Genomic DNA, 22,144 nt, shown 5'->3' with positions numbered 1-22,144 from the left:
AGAGCAAGGATCACACAGGGGGACAAACAAGGAGAACATGTTCTTAAAGCCATTGGCTAGGAAAATCAGAGGAGCTGATTTTCGTGAGTTTTTGCAACCAGTGGGGATTAAAGATTGGAGTTTTAAAGGTCTGAGGGTTTGGCTGGGATAGACCCTTGAGGATGCTGCCCTACTCCTGGAGAAAAGGCAGGAAAACAACCTGGGGGAAGAGGGCAGCATCTGATGAACACCTGGGGAACACAGGGTTGAAATTGTTCCCTCTTCTCAGAGCATGCGCGTGAAAGGTTGCATTCACAGAGATGCCTCTTCATGGACAAAAGAGCAGGTGGTGCCAATTCCTTACCCCAACCCTCAGCATAGGTGCAGAGCCCCCTGCAAAAGGCAGTTCAGCCCCCACACTGGCTGCCTCTCCTGCTTGTTTCAAGTGCCATGACTCTGCACTCTGGTATGACAGCCCTTCTCATTCAAACATGCATCAGTACCAGTATGGCAAGAACTTCCCCCAGAAGACCAGCACAGGCCCACAACCACACCACATCTCTAAAGCCTGAAGTTTTAAAAATCAGCATGCTTGACTAGGATAGAGCTCTGAAGGTGCTACCCTATTCCTGGAGAGAAGGCAGGAAAACAACCCAGAGGCAGAGAGCTTGAAAACGGTGATCTGAAAAATTCCTGAGACCCTCAGTGGGAGGATTATTTGCTTTTCAGGAAGTGTGTCCCTGATAGAAGCAAGCTCGGAGATCTCTCTCCAGGGACAAAGGAGCTGGCTAGTGCCATTTCCCTCCCCTGCCCCTTAGCATAAACACAGAACCACCTCCAGGAAACAGCACGGGGCCAATACTGGCTGCCTAACCTACTTACACCAAGTTCCACCTGACTGAAATCTATCAATACTGCCCTTCTCTGTCAAGGGTGCCTCATTCCCAGCACAGCAGCCCCTTCCCCAGAAGACCAGCAGAAAACCCTGCCCACATCACATCTCCCAAACAGAGATTTCTGCAAGGCTTCAGTTCTAGTGGAAGTAGCATCAGGTCTCATTTAACAAGCAGACCAGAGTACAGCTAGTTAAAACTTGGAACACTCTGTCCAAGGAGCCAACACTGCCCACTGCAGGCAAAGAGAGCCTCAGCAATTGACTGGCCTGAATGATAGAGAAGCCAAAACACAGCAGCAAAGTACATGCAGCACACACAAAAGACACTCTCTGAAGGGCCAGACCCTGAGCACTATATGACCTCTTTTTCACAAAGCCATTATTCTTGGGAGCAGGAAACATAACAGGTTTTTCTAACAGAAGACAGAGATTTAGACAAAATGCCAAGATTGAGGAATTCATCCCAAATGAAACAAGATAAGGTCACAGCCAGAGATTGAGGTGAAAAAGATACAATATAATAAGCCTAATAGAGAATTTAAAGCAACAATGCTAAGGCTACTTCACTGGGCTTCAGAGAAGAATGGAAGACTTCAGTGAAGTCCTTACTGCAGAGATAAAACAGTTAACAACCATTCAGAAGTGAAAAATACAGACTGGATGCAAGGAACACGAAGATGGAAGAAGCAGAGAAATGAACAAGTTATATAGAAGATGAAATAATGGAAAATATTGAAGCTGATCAAAAGAGAGAAAGAATTATGGATCAGAATGGATGTAGGGAACTCAGTGACTCCATCAAATTTAACAACATTCATATTATAGGAGTCCCAGAAGAAGAGAGAGAAAACGGGGCAGGAAATTTATTTGAGGAAATCATAGTTGAAAACTTGCTTACCTGGGGAAGGAAACAAACATCCAAATCCAGGAGGCACAAAATCCTATCAAAATAAACAAAACCAGGTCAACACCAAGACGTATTGTAATTAAATTTGTGAAATATATCAATAAAGAAAAAAAAAAACCTAAATGCAGCAAGACAAAAGAAGTCACTAAATTACAAGGGAAGACCCATAAGGCTAGCTGCAGATCTTTCAAGAAACATATGACAAGTCAGAAAGGAATAGCATGATATATTCAACGTGCTGAATGGGGAAATTCTGCAGCCAAGAATACTCTATTCAGCAAAGCTCTCATTCAGGATAGAAGGAGGGATAAATAGTTTCCCAGACAAACAAAAACCAAAGGAGATTGTGACCACTAAACCAGCCCAGCAAGACATATTCAAGGGGACTCTTTGGGTGGAATGGAGAGACCAAAAGTTACAAAGACTAGAAAGGAACAGGAAAAAATCTCCAGACGGGACAAAAGAAGAAATAAAATGTCACTAAATACATAACTATCAATAATTTATCAGAATGTAAATGAAACAAACACTCCAGTCAAAGAAATATGGTGTCACAATAGATTAAAAAAAGAGACCCACCTATATACTGCCTACAAAAGATTCACTTTATACTTAAAGTCACCTTCAGAATGAAAGTGAGGGGATGGAGAAATATTCATCATGCAAATGGACGTCAAAAGAAAGACAGAGGATGCATACCTGTATCAGACAAACTATATTTTAAACCAAAGACTGTAACAAGAGATGAAGAAAGGCAAAATATCATAATAAGAGGAACGATCAAACAAGAAGATCTAACAATGGTAAGTATTTATGCCCCCAAACATGGAAGACCCAAATATAAAAACAATAACAAACATAAAGGAACTCATTCACAATAATAAAATAATAGTAGGAGACTTTATCACCCCACTTACATCAATGGGCAGATTATCATAGCAGAAAATCTGCAACAAAACAATGGTTTTGAGTGACACACTGAACCGGATGGACTTAACAGATATATTCAGAACATACCATCCTAAAACAATAGAATACACATTCTTTCCAAGGGCACATAGGACATTTTCCAGAAAAGATCACATACTGGATCACAAATCAAGCTTTAACAAGTACAAAATATCGAGGTCATACCCTGCATATTTTCTGACCACAACACTATGAAACTTGAAGTCAACCACAAGAAAAAGATATAAAAACACCACAATTACATGGAGGTTAAAGAACATGCTACTAAACAATGAATGGGTCAACCAGGAATTCAAAGAAAAAATTATAAATAATACATGGAAACAAATTAAAATGAAAAGACGATAGTCTAAAGCATTTGGGATGCAGCAAAAGCAGTCATAAAAGATAAGTATATAGCAATGCAGCCCTACCCTAGGAAGCAAGAAAAATCTCAAAGAACCTAACCTTACACCTAAAGGAGCTAGGAAAAGAACAAAGGAAGCCCAAAGTCAGCAGAAAGGAAATGATAAAGACTAGAGCAGAAATAAATGATATGGAAACTAATATATAGCAATAGAAAAGATCAATGAAACTAGAAGCTGGTTCATTGAAAAGTTTAATAAAATTGATAAACCCAGGGGAATCTGGGTGGCTCAATCAGTTAAGAGTCTGCCTTCAGCTCAGGTCATGATCCCAGGGCCCTGGGATCAAGTTCCATATCAGGCTCCCTGCTCAGCGGAGAGCCTGCTTCTCCTTCTCTCTCTCCCTCTGCTGCTCCCCCTGTTTTTGTTCTCTCTCTCTCTCTCTCAAATAAATAAAATCTTTTTAAAAAATTAATAAACTCCTAGCCAGAATTATCAAAATGAAAATAGAAAGGACCCAATTAATAAAAATCACATTGAAAGAGGAGAAATAACCAACATCACAGAAACACAGATAATTATAAAAGAACATTATGAAAAATTATATGCCAACAAATTGGACAATCTGGAAGATATTAATAAATTTCTAGAAAAGTATAAACTACCAAAACTGAACAGGAAGAAATAGAAGGCTTGAACAGATAATAATGACCATCAAAGAAATTGAATCAGTAATCAAAATTCTCCTAAAAAACAGAAGTTCAAGGCCAGATGGCTTCACATGTGAATTCTACCAAACATTTGAATAAGAGTGAAGACCTATTCTTCTCAAACTATTTCAAAAAATGGAAATGGAAGAAAAACTTCCAAAATCATTCCATGAGGCCAACATTACCCTGATACCAAAACCAGATGAAGACTCTACTAAAGGAGAGAATTACAGTGGCATCTGCCTGCCTAAGTCAGTGGAGTGCGTGACTCTTGATCTCAGGGTAGTGTATTTGAACCCTATGTTGAGTGTAGAGATAACATAAAACTAAAATCGTTAAAAGAGGGAGAGAGAGAACTACAGGCCAATATCCTTGATGAACATGGATGCAAAACTTCTCAACAAAATACTAGCAAATAGAATCCAATAGTACATTAAAAGAATCATTCACCATAATCAGGTGGGATATATCCATGAGCTGCAAGGGTGCCTCAATATTCACAAATCAATCATTGTGATTCACCACATTAATAAAAGAAAGGATAAGAACCACATGGTCTTGAGATGGAAAAGATGGTGGAGGAGTAGGGGACTCTATTTCAACCGGTCCCCCGAATTTAGCTGGATATCTACCAAACCATTCTGAACACCCACAAAATCAGCCTGAGATGTAAGAATATATATTTGGATCTTTACAAACAGACGATCTCTGACAGTCTCAAAGTATGAAGCAGGGAGCCATGATTCTGTATGCAGATATCGGAAAATAAACAGAAGAGGGAGGGAGCTGCCATAAGCTGGCACAAAGAAAGTGATACAACACCAGAGCACAACAGAGTCCCATGATGGGGACTATGCACAGACTCACAGACCAGTAGTGGTGGGGAAATGACTTTAGTGTAGCCCCCAGACAGGATCCAGGAGCTATGGGTGTGCATGCATGAACTGGGGTCTGCTTGTGGTTTTAGAAGCACAAAGGGCAGAGAAGTACCTGGCCCTGGGTTCCACCACTGGGAGTGTTGCTGTGGGGCACACAACTGGGGAGGCTGTGGTTTTTAGCAGCACAGACAGAAACAAAGATAGTGTGGCCTGGAGAGCTCAATGAAGAGCAGACTGTGATTTCTCTGTTCTGAGACAGAGGTTTGGATGTGGTCATTTCTGCTCTGACTCTCAGAAGAGACATGGAAAGCCACCAGGGAAAGCTGCCAGAGGAAAAAAGCCCCCAAAAAACAGTTTTCACTGAGCCCACCCTCCCCCACAGGGGGCAAGGCAACTCTGCCCAAGCAGGGTTGCCTGAGAAACAGCATGGCAGGCTCCTCCCCCAGAAGACAGGCTGGAAGAAAAAGAGGACAACAACCCTAGGGTCCCTATAAAACAGGTGCATCTTGCTTGGGTTGTGGTTAATGCTTTGGACCTGTACATTTCCTCAACAACCCCCCAGCAGAATGACTAACAGGAGGAATCCCCAAAAAAGGAAAGAATCAGAGAATGTGGCCTCTGTCACAGACCTAATGGATATGGATATAACCAAGAAGTCAGAAATAGACTTCAGAGTAACAATTATGAAGTCGATATTTAGCTTCAGAAAAATATTAATGACAATATAGAACCTCTAAGGGCAGAAATGAGATCTAATCAGGCCGAACTTAAAAATGCTATGAATGAAATTCACTGATATGAGGAATTCTTAATCTCAGGAAACAAACTGAGGGTTGCTGAAGTGGTGGGGGGTGGGAGGGATGGGGTGGCTGGGTGATAGACATTGAGGAGGGTATGTGCTATGGTGAGTGCTGTGAATTGTGTAAGACTGTTGAATCACAGACCTGTACCTCTGAAACAAATAATACATTATATGTTAAAAAAAAAAAAAAAAAAAGAAGAAGAAGAAGAAGATAGCAGGAAGGGAGAAATGAAGGGGGGGAAATCAGAGCGGGAGACAAACCATGAGAGACTATGGAATCTGAGAAACAAACTGAGGGTTCTAGAGGGGAGGAGGGTGGGAGGATGGGTTAGCCTGGTGATGGCTATTAAAGAGGGCACGTACTGCATGGAGCACTGGGTGTTATACGCAAACAATGAAACATGGAACAGTACATCAAAAACTAATGATGTAATGTGTGGTGATTAACATAATAAAAAATAAAAAAAAATTAAAGAAAATATCAAAAAAAAATGCAGTATAAACTGGATACTCTGACTGTCAGGGTAAATGGGACAGAAGAACAAACTAGTGAGCTAAAAGATAAGATGATAGAAAAGGAGGAAACTGAGGAGGACTGGGAAAAACAGATTAAAGCCCAAGAGATCAGACTAAGAGAAATTAATGAAGCCATGAAACATTCCATTGTCAGGATTATTGGGATTCCTGAGAGGGTGGAGAAAAAGAGAGCTCTAGAGGATACACTTGAGCAAATCATAGCTGAGAACTTCCCTAATCTGGGGAAGGAAACAAGCATTTGTGTCCAAGAGGCAGAGAGGACCCCTCTCAAGATCAACGAGAAGCCCCAACATATTATAATACAATTCACAAATCTTAGATCCAAGGAAACAATCTTGAAAGCAGCTAGGGGGAAGAGATTTCTTACATACAGAGGCAGGAACATCAGAATAACATCAGACCTGTCTGCAGAGACCTGGCAAGACAGAATAGGCTGGCAAGACATTGTCAGGGTACTAAATGAGAAGAACATGCAGCCAAGGATACTTTATCCAGCAAGGCTATCATTCAGAATGGATGAAGAGACAAGGAGCTTCCAAGACCAGCAGAAACTGAAAGAATATGTGACCACCAAGCTGGTCGTGCAAGAAATATTAGGGGGGATTCTATAAAAGAAGATAGACCCCAAGAGTAATATAGACCATGAATTTACAGAGACAATCTGTAGAAACAAGGACTTCATAGGCAACATGATGGCACTAAAATCATATCTTTCAATAATCACTCTCAACGTGAATAGCCTAAATGTTCCCATGAAATGGCACAGGGTTGCAGATTGGATAAAAAGACATGACTCATCCATATGCTGTCTACAAGAGAATAATTTTGAACCTAAAGATACATCCAGACTGAAAGTGAGGGGATGGAGAACAATTTTTCATGCCAATGGAACTCAAAAGATAGCTGGGGTAGCAATTCCCATATCAGACAAATTAAATTTTAAGCTAAAGACTGTAGTAAGAGATACAGAAAGACACTATATCACTCTGAAAAGGTCTATCCAACAAGAAGCTCTAACAATTGTAAATATCTATGCCCCCAACATGGGAGCAGCCAACTACATAAGCCAACTGTTAACCACAATAAAGAAACATGTTGATAATAAAATGTTAATAGTAGATCTCAACACTCCACTCTCAACAATAGACAGATCATCTAAGCAGAAGATCAACAAAGAAACAAGAGCTTTGAATGACACACTGGACCAAATGGACTTCCTAGATATATACAGGACATTCCACCCTAAAACAACAGAACACTCATTCTTCTCGAGCCCGCATGGAACCTTCTCAAGAATAGACCACATACTGGGTCACAAATCAGGTCTCAACCAATACCAAAAGATTGAGATTATTCCCTGCATATTCTCAGACCAAAATGCTTTGAAACTGGAACTCAATCACAAGAAAAAATTTGGAGGGAATTCAAACACTTGGAAGCTAAAGACCATCCTGCTTAAGAATGTTTGGGTCAACCAGGAAACTAAAGAAGAACTTAAACAATTCATGGAAACCAATGACAATGATAACACATTGGTCCAAAACCTATGGGATACTGCAAAGGCAGTCCTAAGGGAGAAATACATAGCCATCCAAGCCTCACTTAAAAAAATAGAAAAATCCTGAATACACAAGCTAAATATACACCTTAAAGAGCTGGAGAAAGAACAACAAATAAAGCCTAAGACAAGCAGAAGAAGAGAAACAATAAAGATTAGAGAAGAGATCAATGAATTAGAATCTAGAAATACATTAGAGCAGATCAATAAAACTAGAAGCTGGTTCTTTGAAAGAATTAATAAGATCAATAAACCTCTGGCCAGACTTATCCAAAAGATAAGAGAAAAGACCCAAATTAATAAAATTATGAATGAAAAGGGAGAGATCAGGACTAACACCAAGGAAAAATAAACAATTATTAGAAATTATTATCGACAACTATATGCCAATAAATTAAGCAACCTGGAAGAAATGGGTGCCTTCTGGAAACCTATAAACTACCAAGACTGAAATAGGAAGAAATTGACAATCTGAGTAGACCAATAACCAGTAATGAAAATAAGCAGTGATCAAAAACCTCCCCCAAAAAACAAGAGTTGGGGGCCTGATGGATTCCCAGGTGAATTCTACCAAACTTTTAAAGAAGAAATTATACCTATTTTCCTGAAGCTGTTTCAAAAAATAGAAACAGAAAGAAAACTTCCAAACTCATTCTATGAGGCCAGCATTATCTTGATCCCAAAACCAGGCAAAGACCCCATCAAAAAGGAGAATTACAGACCAATATCCCTGATGAATACATGGATGCCAAAATTCTCACCAAGATCCTAGCAAATAGGACCCAACAGTACATTAAAAGGATTATTCACCATGACCAGGTGGGAATTATTCCTAGGACACAAGGGTTGTTCAACATTCACAAAACAATGTGATAGAACACATTAATAAGAGAAGATACAAGAACCATATGATCCTCTCAACTGACGCAGAAAAAGCATTTGACAAATACAGAATCCTTTCCTGATTAAAACTCTTCAGAGTGTAGGAATAGAAGGAATGTTACTCAAATTCATAAAAACCATCTACGAAAAGCCCACAGTGAATATCATTGTCAATGGGGAAAAGCTGAGAGCCTTTACCTTAAGATCAGGAACACAACAAGCATGCCCACACTTGCCACTATTGTTAGACATAGTACTAGAAGTCCTAGCATCAGCAACCAGACAACAAAAAGAAATAAAATGTATTCAAATTGGCAAAGAAGTCAAACTTTCTCTCTTTGTAGATGACATGATACTTTACGTGGAAAACCCAAAAGACTCCACCCCCAAATTACTAGAACTCATACAGTAATTCAGTAATGTGGCAGGATACAAAATCAATGCCCAGAAGTAATTTGCTTTTCTATACACTAACAATATAACTGTAGAAAGAGAAATTAGGGAAACAATTCCATTTACAATAGCACCAAAAACCATAAGATACCTTGGAATAAACCTAATCAAAGAGGTAAAGGATCTATACTCTAGAAACTATGGAACACTTATGAAAGGAATTGAAAAGACACAAAAAGATGGAAAAACATTCCATGCTCATGGATTAGAAGAACAAATATTGTTAAAATGTCTATGCTGCCCAGAGCAATCTATAATTTCAATGCCATCCCGATCAAAATATCAAAGGCATTTTTCAAAGGGCTGGAACAAACAATCCTAAAATTTGTATGGAATCGGAAAAGACCCCGAATCTCCAAGGAAATGTTGAAAAAGAAAAACAAATATGGAAGCATCATATTGCCCGATTTCAAGCTATATTACAAAGCTGTAATCACTAAGACAGGATGTTACTGGCACAAAAACAGACACATAGATCAATAGAACAGAATAGAGAGCTGGGATATGTACCCTCAACTCTATGGTCAACTAACTTTCAACAAAGCAGGAAAAAATATCCAATGGAAAAAAGACAGTCTCTTCAATAAATGGGGATGGCAAAATTGGACAGCTATATACAGATGAATGAAACTGGACCATTGTCTTACATCATACACAAAGATAAACTAAATGGATGAAGGATGTCAATGTGAGACAGGAATCCATCAAAATCCTAGAGGAGAAAATAGGCAGTAACCTCTCTGACACTGGCCACAGCAACTTATTTCAAGACACATCTGCAAGGGCAAGGGAAACAAAAGCGAAAATGAACTTTTGGGACTTCATCAAGATAAAAAGCTTCTGCACAGCAAAGGAAACAGTCAACAAAACTAAGAGACAACCTATGGAATGGGAGAAGAGATTTGCAAATGACACTACAGATAAAGGGCTGGTGTCCAAGATCTATAAAGAACTTCTCAAACTAAACACCCAAAAAACAAATAATCAAGTCAAAAAATGGGCAGTAGACATTAACAGACACTTCTCCAAAGAAGACATACAAATGGCTAACAGACACATGAAAAAATGTTCAGCATCATTACGCATCATGGAAGTTCAAATCAAAACTACATTGAGACACCATCTTACACCAGTTAGAATGAATAAAATTACAGGACAGGAAGATGTGGAGAAAAGGGAACCCTCTTACACTGTTGGTGGGAACACAAGTTGGTACAGCCTCTCTGGAATACAGTATGGAGGGTCCTCAAGACTTTAAAAATAGAGCTACCCTATGACATAGCAATTGAACTACTGGGTATTTACCCCAAATATACAGATGTAGTGAAAAGAAGGGGCACATGCAGCCCAATGTTCATAACAGCAATGGCCACAATAGCCAAACTGTGGAAGGAACTGAGATGCCCTTCAATAGACGAATGGATAAATAAGATGTAGTTCATATATACAATGGAATATTACTCAGCCATCAGAAAGGATGAATACCCAACTTTTACATCTACATGGATGGGACTGAAGGAGATTATGCTAAGTGAAATAAGTCAAGCAGAGAAAGTCAATTATCATATGGTTTCACTTATTTGTGGAACGTAAGGAATAGCATGGAAGACATTAGGAGAAGGAAGGGAAAAATGAAGGGGGAGAAATCAGAGGGGGAGATGAACTACGAGAGACTATGGACTCCATGAAACAAACTGAGGGTTTCAGAGGGGAGGGGGTGGGGGGATGGGTTAGCCCGGTGATAGGTATCAATGAGGGCAGGTATTGCAATGAACACTGGGTGTTATAGAGAAACAGTGTATCATAGAACACTACAGCAAAAACTAATGAAGTACTGTATGGTGACTAACATAACATAATAAAAAAAAAAGAAGAAGAAGAAGAACCACATGGTCCTTTCAGTAGGTGCAGGAAAACATTTTACAAAGTATAACACCCATTCATGATAAAAACCCTCAACAGAATAGAGTTAGAGGGAACGTACCTCAACATATTAAAGGCCATATAGGAAAAAGCCACAGCTTAAATCATCCTCAATGGGGAAAAACTGAGAGCTTTTCCTCTATTAGGAGCAAAACAGGGATTTCACTCTCACCACTGTTGTTTAACATAGTACTGAAGTCTTAAGCTTCAGCAATAAGACAACAAAAAGAAATAAAAGGAATCCAAATTAGCAGGGAAAAAAATAAACCTTTCCCTATTCACAGATGACATGATACTCTATGTAGAAAACCCAAAAGACTCCACCAAAAAATTGCTAGAACTGATACATGTATTCAGTATGGTCAAAAGATACCAAATCAATTTAGGGAAATCTGTTCCCTTTCTATACAATAATAATGAAGCAGGAGTAAGAGAAATCAAGGAATCAATTCCACTTACAATTGCATTGAAAACCATAAGATATGTTTTTTTAATTTTTTTTAATTTAAAACATTTTTTAAAAGATTTTATTTATTTATTTAAGACACAAAGAGAGGAAGAGAGAGAGAGAATGCACAAGCAGAGGGAGCAACAGGCAGAGTGAGAAGCAGGCTCCTCGCTGAGCAGGGAGCCCAATGTGGGGCTTGATCCTAGGACCCTGGGATCACAACTTGAACCGAAGGCAGCCGCCTAACCGACTGAGCCATCCAGGCACCTCCAAAACCATAAGATATGTGAATAAACCTAACCAAAGAGGTAAAAGATCTGTACTCTGAAAACTGTAACACCTTGATGAAGAAATTTGGGGATGACACAAAGAAATGGAAAAATATTCTATGTTCATGGACTGGAAGAACAAATATTATTAAAATGTTTGTACTATCCAAAGCAATCTACACATTTAAATCAATCTTTATCAGAATACCAACAGCATTTTTTCACAGAGCTGGAACAAACCATCCTAAAATTTGTATGGAACCATTAAAGACCCTGAATAGTCAAAGAAGTCTTGAAAAGCAAAAGCAAAGATGGAGGCATCACAATTCTGGACTTCAAGTTATATTACAAAGCTGTAATGATCATGACAGTATGGTATTGGCATAAAAATAGATACATAGATCAATGGAACAGAATAGAAAACCCAAAAATGAACCCACAACTATATGGTCAATTAATCTTTGTCAAGGCAGGAAAGAATACCAATTGAAGAAAAGACATTCTCTTCAACAAATGATGTTGGGAAAACTGGACCACAGCATGCAAAAGAATGAAACTATACCACTTTCTTATACCATACACAAAAATAAATTTAAAATGGATTAAAGATCTAAATGGGAGACGTGAAACCATTAAAATCCTAGAGGAGAACACAGGCAGTAACCTCTTTGACTTTGGCCTTAGCCACTTCTTGCTATATATGTCTCTTGAGGGAAGGGAAACAAAAACAAAAATAAACTATTGGGATATCATCAAAATTAAAAGCTTCTGCACAGCAAAGGAAATGATCAGCCAAACTAAAAAACAACCTATGGAATGGGAGAAGACATTTGCTAGTGACATATCTTATAAAGGGCTAGTATCCAAAAATATATAAAGAACTTATAAAATTCAACACCCAAAAAACAAATAATCCAGTTTTAAAATGGGTAGAAAATATGAATAGATATTTTTCCAAACAAGACATCCAGATGGCCAACAGACTCATGAAAAAGATGCTCAACATCACTCATCATCAGGTAAGTACAAATAAAAACTACAATGAGATATAACCTCACACCAGTCAGAATGGCAAAAATTAACAAAAAGGAAACCACAGGTGTTGGTGAAGATGTAGAGAACAGGAAACCCTCTTACACTTTTGGTGAGAATGCAAACTGGTGCATCCACTCTGGAAAACAGTACGGAGCTTTCTCAAAAATTTAAGAATAGATTGCTGTTTCCCTGATGATAAGTGATGTTGAGCATCTTTTCATGTGTCTGTTAACCATTTGGATGAGGTACCACCTCACACTAAAATTAACAAAAGAAGAAACAACATGTGTTGGTGAGGATGCAGAGAAAGGGGAACCATATTGCACTATTGGTGGGAATGAAAACTGATACAGCCACTCTGGAGAATAGTATGGAGGTTCCTCAAATAGCTAAAAATAGAACTACCCTATGATCCAGCAATTGTACTATTAGGTATTTACCCAAAGGATACAAAAATATATATTTGAAGGGATATATGCACCCCAATGTTTATGGCAACATTATTAACAATAGCCAAACTATGGAGAGAGCCCAAATGTCCACTGACTGATGAATGGATAAAGAAGAGGTGAATATTACTCAGATATCAAAAAGAGTGAAATCTTGTCATTTGCAATGATGTGGATAGAGCTAGAGGGTATTATGCTAAGTGATATAAGTTGGTCAGAGAAAGACAAATACCATATGATCTCACTCATATGTCAAATTTAAGAAAGAAAACAGATGAACATATAGGAAGGTAGAAAAGAAAAAGTGGAGAGGGAAACAAGCCTTAAGAGACTCTTAATGATAGAGAACAAACTGAGGGATGATGGAGGGAGGTGGGTGGGGGGTGTGCTAGTTGGATGATGGGTATTAAGGAGAGCACTTGTTATGGTGAGCACTGAGTGTTGTATGTAAGTGATGAATCACTGAATTCTACTCCAGAAACCAATATTGCACTGTATGTTATCTAACTAAAATTTAAATTAAAAAATATTTTTAAAAATAAATTAATTTAAAAAAAAATTTAAATAGAACTACCCTATGATCCAGAAATTGCACTACTAGGTATTTACCTAGTAGTAAAGGATACAGAAATCTGGGGCGCCTGGGTGGCTCAGTTGGTTGGGCATCTGCTTTCGGCTTAGGTCATGATCCTGGGGTACTGGGATTGAGCCCTGTGTTGGGCTCCCTGCTCAGCAGGGAGTCTGCTTCTCCATCTGCCTCTCCTCCTCTCTCTCTCTCTAATGAATAAAATCATTTTAAAAAAGAAAGAAAAAGGATACAAAAATCTGAATCGGAAGGGATGCATGCAGCCCAATGTTTATAGTAACATTATCTACAGTAGCCAAATTATGGAAAGAACCCAAATGTCCATTGAATGATGAATGGATAAAGAAGATGTGGCATATATATACAGTGGAATTTTACTCAACCATCAAAAAGAATGAAATTTTGCCATTTGCAAGGAAGTGGATGGAGCTAGAGAGTATTATGCTAAGTGAAATAGAGAAAGACAAATACCATATGATTTTACTCATATGTGCAATTTAAGCCACAAAACAAATGGACATGGGGGAGGCGGGGAGAAGAAAACCAAGAAACGGATTCTTTCTTTTTTTTTTTCTAAGATTTATTTATTTATTTGACAGAGAGAGACAGCGAGAGAGGGAACACAAGCAGAGGGAGTGGGAGAGGGAGAAGCAGGCTTCCCGCTGAGCAGGGAGCCCAATGCGGGGCTCGATCCCAGGACCCTGGGATCATGATCTGAGCCGAAGGCAGACGCTCAACGACTGAGCCACCCAGGCGCCCCCAAGAAATGGGTTCTTAACTAGAGAACAAACTGATGGCTACCAGAGAGGAGGTGAATCAGGGGATAGTTTAAATAGGTGAGGGGGATTAGGGAGGGCACATGTTGTGATGAGCACAGACCACACATTAGTGTGTTGAATCACTAAATTATACACCTGAAACTAAATTTATACTGTATCTTAACTAACTGGAATTTAAATAAAAACTTAGAAGAAAGAAAAAAATTAAAAATAAATAAAATTAGATTTTTATTTAGATTTCCTAAATAAACTAAGATTTATAACAATAAAAAATATATTTAATAACATTGGATGGTAACAGAAGGTAACCACCACTTTTTGTGGTGAGCGTTGCATAATGTATAGAATTGTGTTGTACATCATTGTTGTACATCTGAAAATAATATATGTCAACTATACTTCAATAATAAAAGTTTAAAAAAAAACTTTCTGAGTCTCTCAATCATGGTTTACCCCCAAATAACTATCTATATTTATATGTATTTACCTCTATATCTGTATTTCCAGAGTATCCATTGTATGTATAATTTTTTTCAGATACTCTTTTGGAATATAGATGAATGTACCTAGCAGAAATCTAGCTCAAACAGACCAAGATAGAAACCTGATCTAGAAAATTTGTCTTCTCTCTTTTAAGTGTAGAAAAATCAGATCTCTTTCTGTTTTTTCCTCATCTCTTTAGAATGAGACATGGAAAGCTAAAACAATTTTCTGTCATGAGGCTTCAGAGGGATTACCATTGAACCTCAGAAAACAATATGAGAAGCAGGCAATTTTATCAATGATTTGGCATCCATTTTAAGAATTATTTTACACATATTGCTCTGTTAATGGAAAACAAACCTAAGGAGTTTATTTCTTGTTTTCTATTGCCTTAAGTGGTGATTTCTGAACTTATAACTGTTTGATAAAATGTTTTCTCTATATATTCTTAGAAAAATTCTTTAAGTGTTCACAAAATCCTCTGAGGATTTTTCCTGGCTGCTGGGTATACCCTTGTGCTTGAAATCCAGTAAGACAATTCCAAAAATTATACAATAAAGTAAGAAAAATACACCTCCACTCTGGGATGACTTTGAATCTCCATTTCAGAAGAACATTGTATCTGACTGACATTAAAGTAGTTAAAGAGCATTAACAGTCCTCAGAGTAACAAAATATCATAATTATCTTTTATTACTTATATTATTAGGCTTTTCCAGCACTTACTGTATAGTTCCAAATTCATCTTTCACCTGAGAATTTAACTAAAAACTTAGTTGTTCAGTTTGTCAAAAATTGATCTTGTACAGTTCTATTATGGGTACTGCATACTTTTCTGTATCTATACTATACTTCAAAATTTATTAAAAAGAATTTAGCTAAGGTACTCATACCATATATAGAGATAATTATTTCAAAGCTTCACAGTCTTTGAATATCAACACAGGATTTCCATTGTATTTTTCCAGTTGCACAAGGAAATATTCCAGAATACGAATGTTGCATTTCTATAAACAACATATATTTGCCACTACTATATAAATCCAACTTGAAATATATTGAGATGTTTTCCAGGATAGCCTAAAGAGTTTTCAGGAATTCCATGCATCTGGAACCAAATTGTGTGTGTGTGTGTGTGTGTGTGTGTGTGTGTATTTATATATGAAATCTTTCAAATAGATTATGAAAATGTGGTCAAAATTATGCTAAAATCAAAGATTATCTTTGTATTTTATTAACATTTTATTGATATTAAAATCTTCCTTTAATATTTCTAAGGTTAAAAAGACAAAAGCATGAAGAAAAATCTGAAGGAAACTGAAACAATATGTATACACAAAAGTAGAAATAAAATTCAATATACTAAAATAACTAATTGCAGAATTTCAGAAATTCATTTTAATTTTAAGTTTAGATTCTCCAATGTTCGGTTAATTTTTCTATGATTATTATATCATACTTCAATATCTATTTTGTAACCATTAAATATAATCATCTATTTAATTCTCATGTATGCAAGGTGCCTGGCATGTTTTATAACTGACTTTTTTGTTTGTTTTTAACAGGTTTATTGAAATGTAATTTATATACCATGAAACCATTTTATGTGTATAAGTTTATGTTTTTAGTAAGTTTGAAGAGTTACAAAGCTATCATATTCTCGATCTAATTCTAGAACATTTCAATCATCCTCTCAAAATTACTCATGCCCATTTGCAGCCACTCCCTGTTCCACCCCCAACCCAAGCAACCACTATTATATTTTCTGTCTTTATAGATTTCCTTTTTGTGGACATTTCACATGAATAGAATCATATAATATTTGATGTTTTACATCTGACATCTTGTATTTAATAATGTTTTTGAAACTCAGCAATGTAGCCAGTATCATTACTTTGTTCTTTTTTTATATTTTTTGAGAGGTAGAGGCAGAGGGAGAGGGAGAGAGAGAATATTAAGCAGGCTCCATGCCCAGTGCAGAGCCTGAGGTGGGGCTCAATGTCACAACCCTGAGATAATGACCTGAGTTGAATCAAGAGTCAGATGCTTAACCAACTGAGCCACCCAGGCGCCCCCTACTTTGTTCTTTTATATACCACATTTATTATACTTTTACAAGTTTATAGACATTTTATTTTTCATTTTTGAGCCATTCTGAATAATGTGACTATAAACACTTATGTGCAAGGCATAGGTTTTCATTTCTATTGGGTAGATCACAGGGGTAGGTTTGTTAGGTCATATTGTAAATATGTTTATCTATTTAAGAAACATCTTAACTCTTTTATAAAGCAGATTACCATTTTAAATTCCAATTATTAATGTACAAAATTTATCATTTTTCCACATCTTCACCAACACTTATGATTGTCTGTGTATTTTTTAATTCAAAGATAATTAACATAAAGTGTTATCTTAGTTTCAGGTATACTATATTATGATTTAACAATTCTGTATATTTTTCAGTGCTCATCAAAATAAGTGTACTCTTATTCCCTTGTATCTATTTAACTCAACCCCCACCTACCTCCCCTTTGGCAACTACTAATTTGTTCTCTGAATGTAAGAATGTGTCTTGTTTCTCTTTTTTTCTTTGTTTGTTCATTTTGTTCTTTAAATTCCACATGTGAGTGAAATCATATGGTATTTGTCTTTCTCTGACTGACCTGTTTCATGTAGCATTATACCCTCTAGATCCATCCATGTTGTTGCAAATGGCAAGATTTCATTCATTTTTGTGGCTGAGTAATATTTTCTTGTTATACATACACTAAATCTGTAGATGGATACTTGGGTTGCTTCCATATCTTGGCTACTGGGAATAATGCTGTAATAAACAGAGATGTGCATGTATCTTTTCAAATTAGTGTTTTTTGTTTTCTTTGGGCTAAATACACACTAGTGGAAATACTGGATAATATGGCAATTTTATTTACTTATTTTTTTGAAAGACCTCCATACCGTTACTGTAGTGGCTGCACCAATTTTCATTCCCACCAATAATACAAAATGGTTCCTTTTCTCCCACATCCTCACCAACACTTGTTATTTCTTGTTTTTGATTTTACCTATTCTAACGGGTATAAAGTGATATATCACTGTGATTTTAATTTTCATTTCCTGATGATTAGTGGTGTTGAGCATCTTTTTATATGTCTATTGGCCATCTGGATGTATTCTTTGGAAAAATGCTTATTCAAGTCCTCTGTCCATCTTTTAATTGGATTATTTGCTGGTTTTGATTTTGGTTTTGGTGTTCTAGTATTGATTTGTATAAGTTCTTTATATTATGGATATTAACCCCTTATCAGATATATTATTTGAAAATATCTTCTCCCATTCCATAGGTTGCCTTTTTGTTTTGTTGATGGTTTCCTTCACTGTGCAAAAGCTTTTTATTTTGGTGTAGTCCCAACACTTTATTTTTGCTTTTGTTTTTCTTGTCAGAGGAGACATATCTAGAAAAATATTTCTACATCCAATGACAGATAAATTATTGCCTGTGTATTTTGCTTGGAATTTTATAGTTTCAGATCTCACATTTAGGTCTTTAATCCATTTTGAATTTATTTTTGTGTATGGTGTAAGGGGTCCAATTTCATTATTTTACATTTTCCCAGCACCATTTGTTGAAGATACTGTCTTTTCCCAATTATATATCCTTGCCTCCTTTGTCATAGATTAATTGACCATATAAGTGTGGATTTACTTAGAGGCTTTCTATTCTGTTTCATTTATCTATGTGTCTACTTTTGTGCTCATACCATACTGGTTTGATTTCTACAGAATTGTAATATATCTTGAAATCTGAGGTTATAATATCTGCCACTTCGTTCTTCTTTCTCAGATTGCTTTGGCTATTTGGTGTATTTTGTGGTTCCATACTAATTTTAGGATTATTTGTTCTAGTTCTGTAAAAAAATGTTGTTGGTATTTTGATAAGGATTGCATTAAGTCTGTAGAATGTTTTAGGTACTATGGACACTTTAACAATATTTATTCTTCCAATCCATGAGCATGGAATGTCTATCCATTTGGTTGTGTCATCTTCAATTTCTTTCATCAATAGTTTATAGGTTTTGTAGTACAGGTCATTGACCTTATTAATTAAGTTGATTTCTAGGTATTTTATTCTTTCTGGTGTAATTGTCAATTGGATTGTTTCTTAATTTATCTTTTCTCTACTTCATTATTAGTGTATAGAAATGCAACAGATTTCTGTTTATTAATTTTGCATGCTGCAACATTATTGAATTTATTTATCAGTTCTAGGAAATTTTGGTGGAGTCTTTAGGATTTTCTGTAGACATTACCATGTAGTCTCCAAATACTGACAGTAATACTTCTTCCTTACCATTTTGGAGGCCTTTTATTTTTATTTTTTTCTTGTCTAATTGATGTGGCTAGGACTTCAAGGTCCCTATTGAATAAAAATGGTGAGAGTGGACATCCTTGTCCCTGTTCTTAAGTGAAAACTTCTCAGTTTTTCACCATTGAATATGATGTTAGCTGTGGGTTTTTCATATGTGGTCTTTGTTATGTGGGACTATGTTCTCTCTAACTCTTCTTTGTTAGGAGTTTATATCATAAATGGATGTTATACTTTGTGAAATGTTTTTTTCTGTATCTATTGAAATGATATGTTTTTTATCCTCTTCTTGTTAATGTGAGGTATCATGTTGATTGATTCATGAATATTAAACCACCCCTGCATCACTGGAATAAATCTTACTTGATCGTGGTGAACAATTTTGTAAAAGATATTGTTGGGTTCGGCTTGCTAGGATTTGAAAATCTTTGCATCTATGTTCATCAAGGATATTGGGCTGTGATTCTCTTTTAGTGTGGTGTCTTTATTTGGTTTTGGTATCAGGGTAATGCTGGCCTCATAGAATGAACTTGGGAGTGTTTCGTCCTCTTCTATTTTTTGCAATAGTTTGAGAAAAATAGGTATTAGCTATTCTTTAAATCTTTGGTAGAATTTCCCTGTGAAACCATCTGACCCTGGACATTTGTTTGTTGGGAGTTTTTTGATTATGGATTCAATTTCATAGGTCCTAATCAGTCTGTTCAAAATTTATATTTCTTTCTGATTCAGTTTTGGAAGGTATGTTTATAGGAATTTATCCATTTTTTCTAGGTTTTCTAAATTTTTCACACATAATTTTTATAATATTCTCTTATAATCCTTTGTATTTCTGTGTTCTCAGTTGTTATTTCTCCACCTTCATTTCTGATTTTATTTATTGGAATCTCCCCACCTCTAATAAGTCAGTCTAAAGGTCAATCAATTTTCTTGATCTTTTCAAAGAACCACCTCCTGGTTTCATTGATCCCTTTGATTTTTTAAAATCTCTTTTTCATTTATTTTTGATCTGATCTTTATTATTTCTTTTCTTTTTTTTTAACCACTGGCTTTGGGTTTTGTTTGTTTTTCTTGTTCTAGCTCCTTTAGGTGTAAGGTTAAGTTGTTTCAGGTTTTCTTGAAGTAGGCCTGTATTGCTACAATCTTCCCTCTTACAACAGCTTTTTCTGCATCCCAAAGATTTGGGGCTATTTTGTTCTCATTTTCATTTGTCTCCACATATTTTTTATTTCCTTTTGATTTCTTAGTTGACCCATTCTTTGTTTAGTAGCATGTTCTTTAGCCTTCATGTATTTGTGTTCTTTTCATATTTTTCTTCACTATTTTCTAGTTTCATATCATTGTGGTTGGAAATGATGAATATGACTTCAATCTTTTTGAATTTATTGAGACTTGTTCTGTGGCCTAATATGTGATCTTTTCTAGGAAATGTTCCATGTGCACTTGAAAAGAAATTGCATTCCACTGCTTTTGATAATATCTTTTAAATATATCTGTTAGGCCCCCTGGTCCAATGTTTCATTTCAAGCTATGGCTTCCTTATTGATTTTCTGTCTGGATTATCTATTAATTGAAGTAAGTGGGATGTTAAAGTCCCTGACTATTTTTATATTATTGGAAATTTCATTCTTTATGTCTGTTAATAGTTGCTTAATGTATTTAGGTATTCCAATGTTGGATATATCATTATTTATAATTGTTGTATCTTCCTATTGGAATGTTTTCTTTATCATTATGTAGTATCTTTCTTTGCCTCTTGTTACAGTCTTTGTTTTAAAGTCTATTTTGTTTGATATAAGTATTGCTACCTAAGCTATCTTTTCACTTTTATTTGAACAGTAAATGATCTTCTATCCTTCACATTCAATCTGCATGTATCTTTAGGTCTGAAGTGAGTCTCTTGTAGGCAGCATATAGATGGGTTTTGCTTTTTTCTCAACTTAGTCACCTATGTCTTTTGATTGGAATATTTAGTCAATTTACCTTCAGAGTAATTACTGATAGGTATGTATTATTGCCATTTTGTTACTTGTTTTATGGTTGTTTTATAGTTCTCTGTTCCTTTCTTCTCTTGCTCTCTTCTCTGGGGTTTGATGGCTTTAATTAGTGATATGTTTGGAATCCTTTTTCTTTGTATTTTGTGTATCTACTCATAGGTTTTGACTTGTGGTTATCATTAGGTTCATTATAATATCTTATGCATATATCAGTCTCTATTAAGTAGAAAATTACTTACACTTGAACCCATTCTAAAAGCACTAAGTTTTACACACCCCCACATTTTATGTCTATGATTGCATACTTTATATCCTTATATTTTGTGAATCCCTTGACTGACTTTTATAGATATAATTAATTTTACTGCTTTTGTGTTTTAACTTCCATACTGGCTTTATATGTGATTAATCTACTATTTTTGTTTGCATTTACCTGTGAGATATTTTCCTTTCATAATTTTCTTACTCCTGATTATGACATCTTTGTTCCACTCAAAGAATTCTCCTTAATGTTATTTAAAAGGCTAGTTTAGCGGGGATGTACTCATTTAACTTTTTTTTTTTTTTGCCTTGGGAACTCATTCTCTTTCCTTCTATTCTGAATGATAGCCTTGCTGCGTAGAATATTCTTGTTGTCTTTCAGCATTTTGAATATATCATACCACTTTCTTCTGGCCTACTAAGTTTCCCTGCTGAAAAATCAGCTGATAGCCTTATGGGGTTTCCCTTTTATGTAATTGTTTTCTTTTCTCTTGTTGCTTTTCAAATTCTCTCATTATCACTACCTTTTTGCCATTTTAATTATTATGTGTCCTGATGTGGACCTACTGTGTTTGATTTTGCTGGGGGTTCTTCTGTGCTTCCTAGATCTGGATTTCTGTTTCCTTCCCCAGAT

The sequence above is a fragment of the Halichoerus grypus genome, chromosome X (assembly GCF_964656455.1).
Source record: "Halichoerus grypus chromosome X, mHalGry1.hap1.1, whole genome shotgun sequence".
Classification (NCBI taxonomy): Eukaryota; Metazoa; Chordata; class Mammalia; order Carnivora; family Phocidae; genus Halichoerus; species Halichoerus grypus.
Note: the sequence above shows the minus strand (reverse complement) of the source record.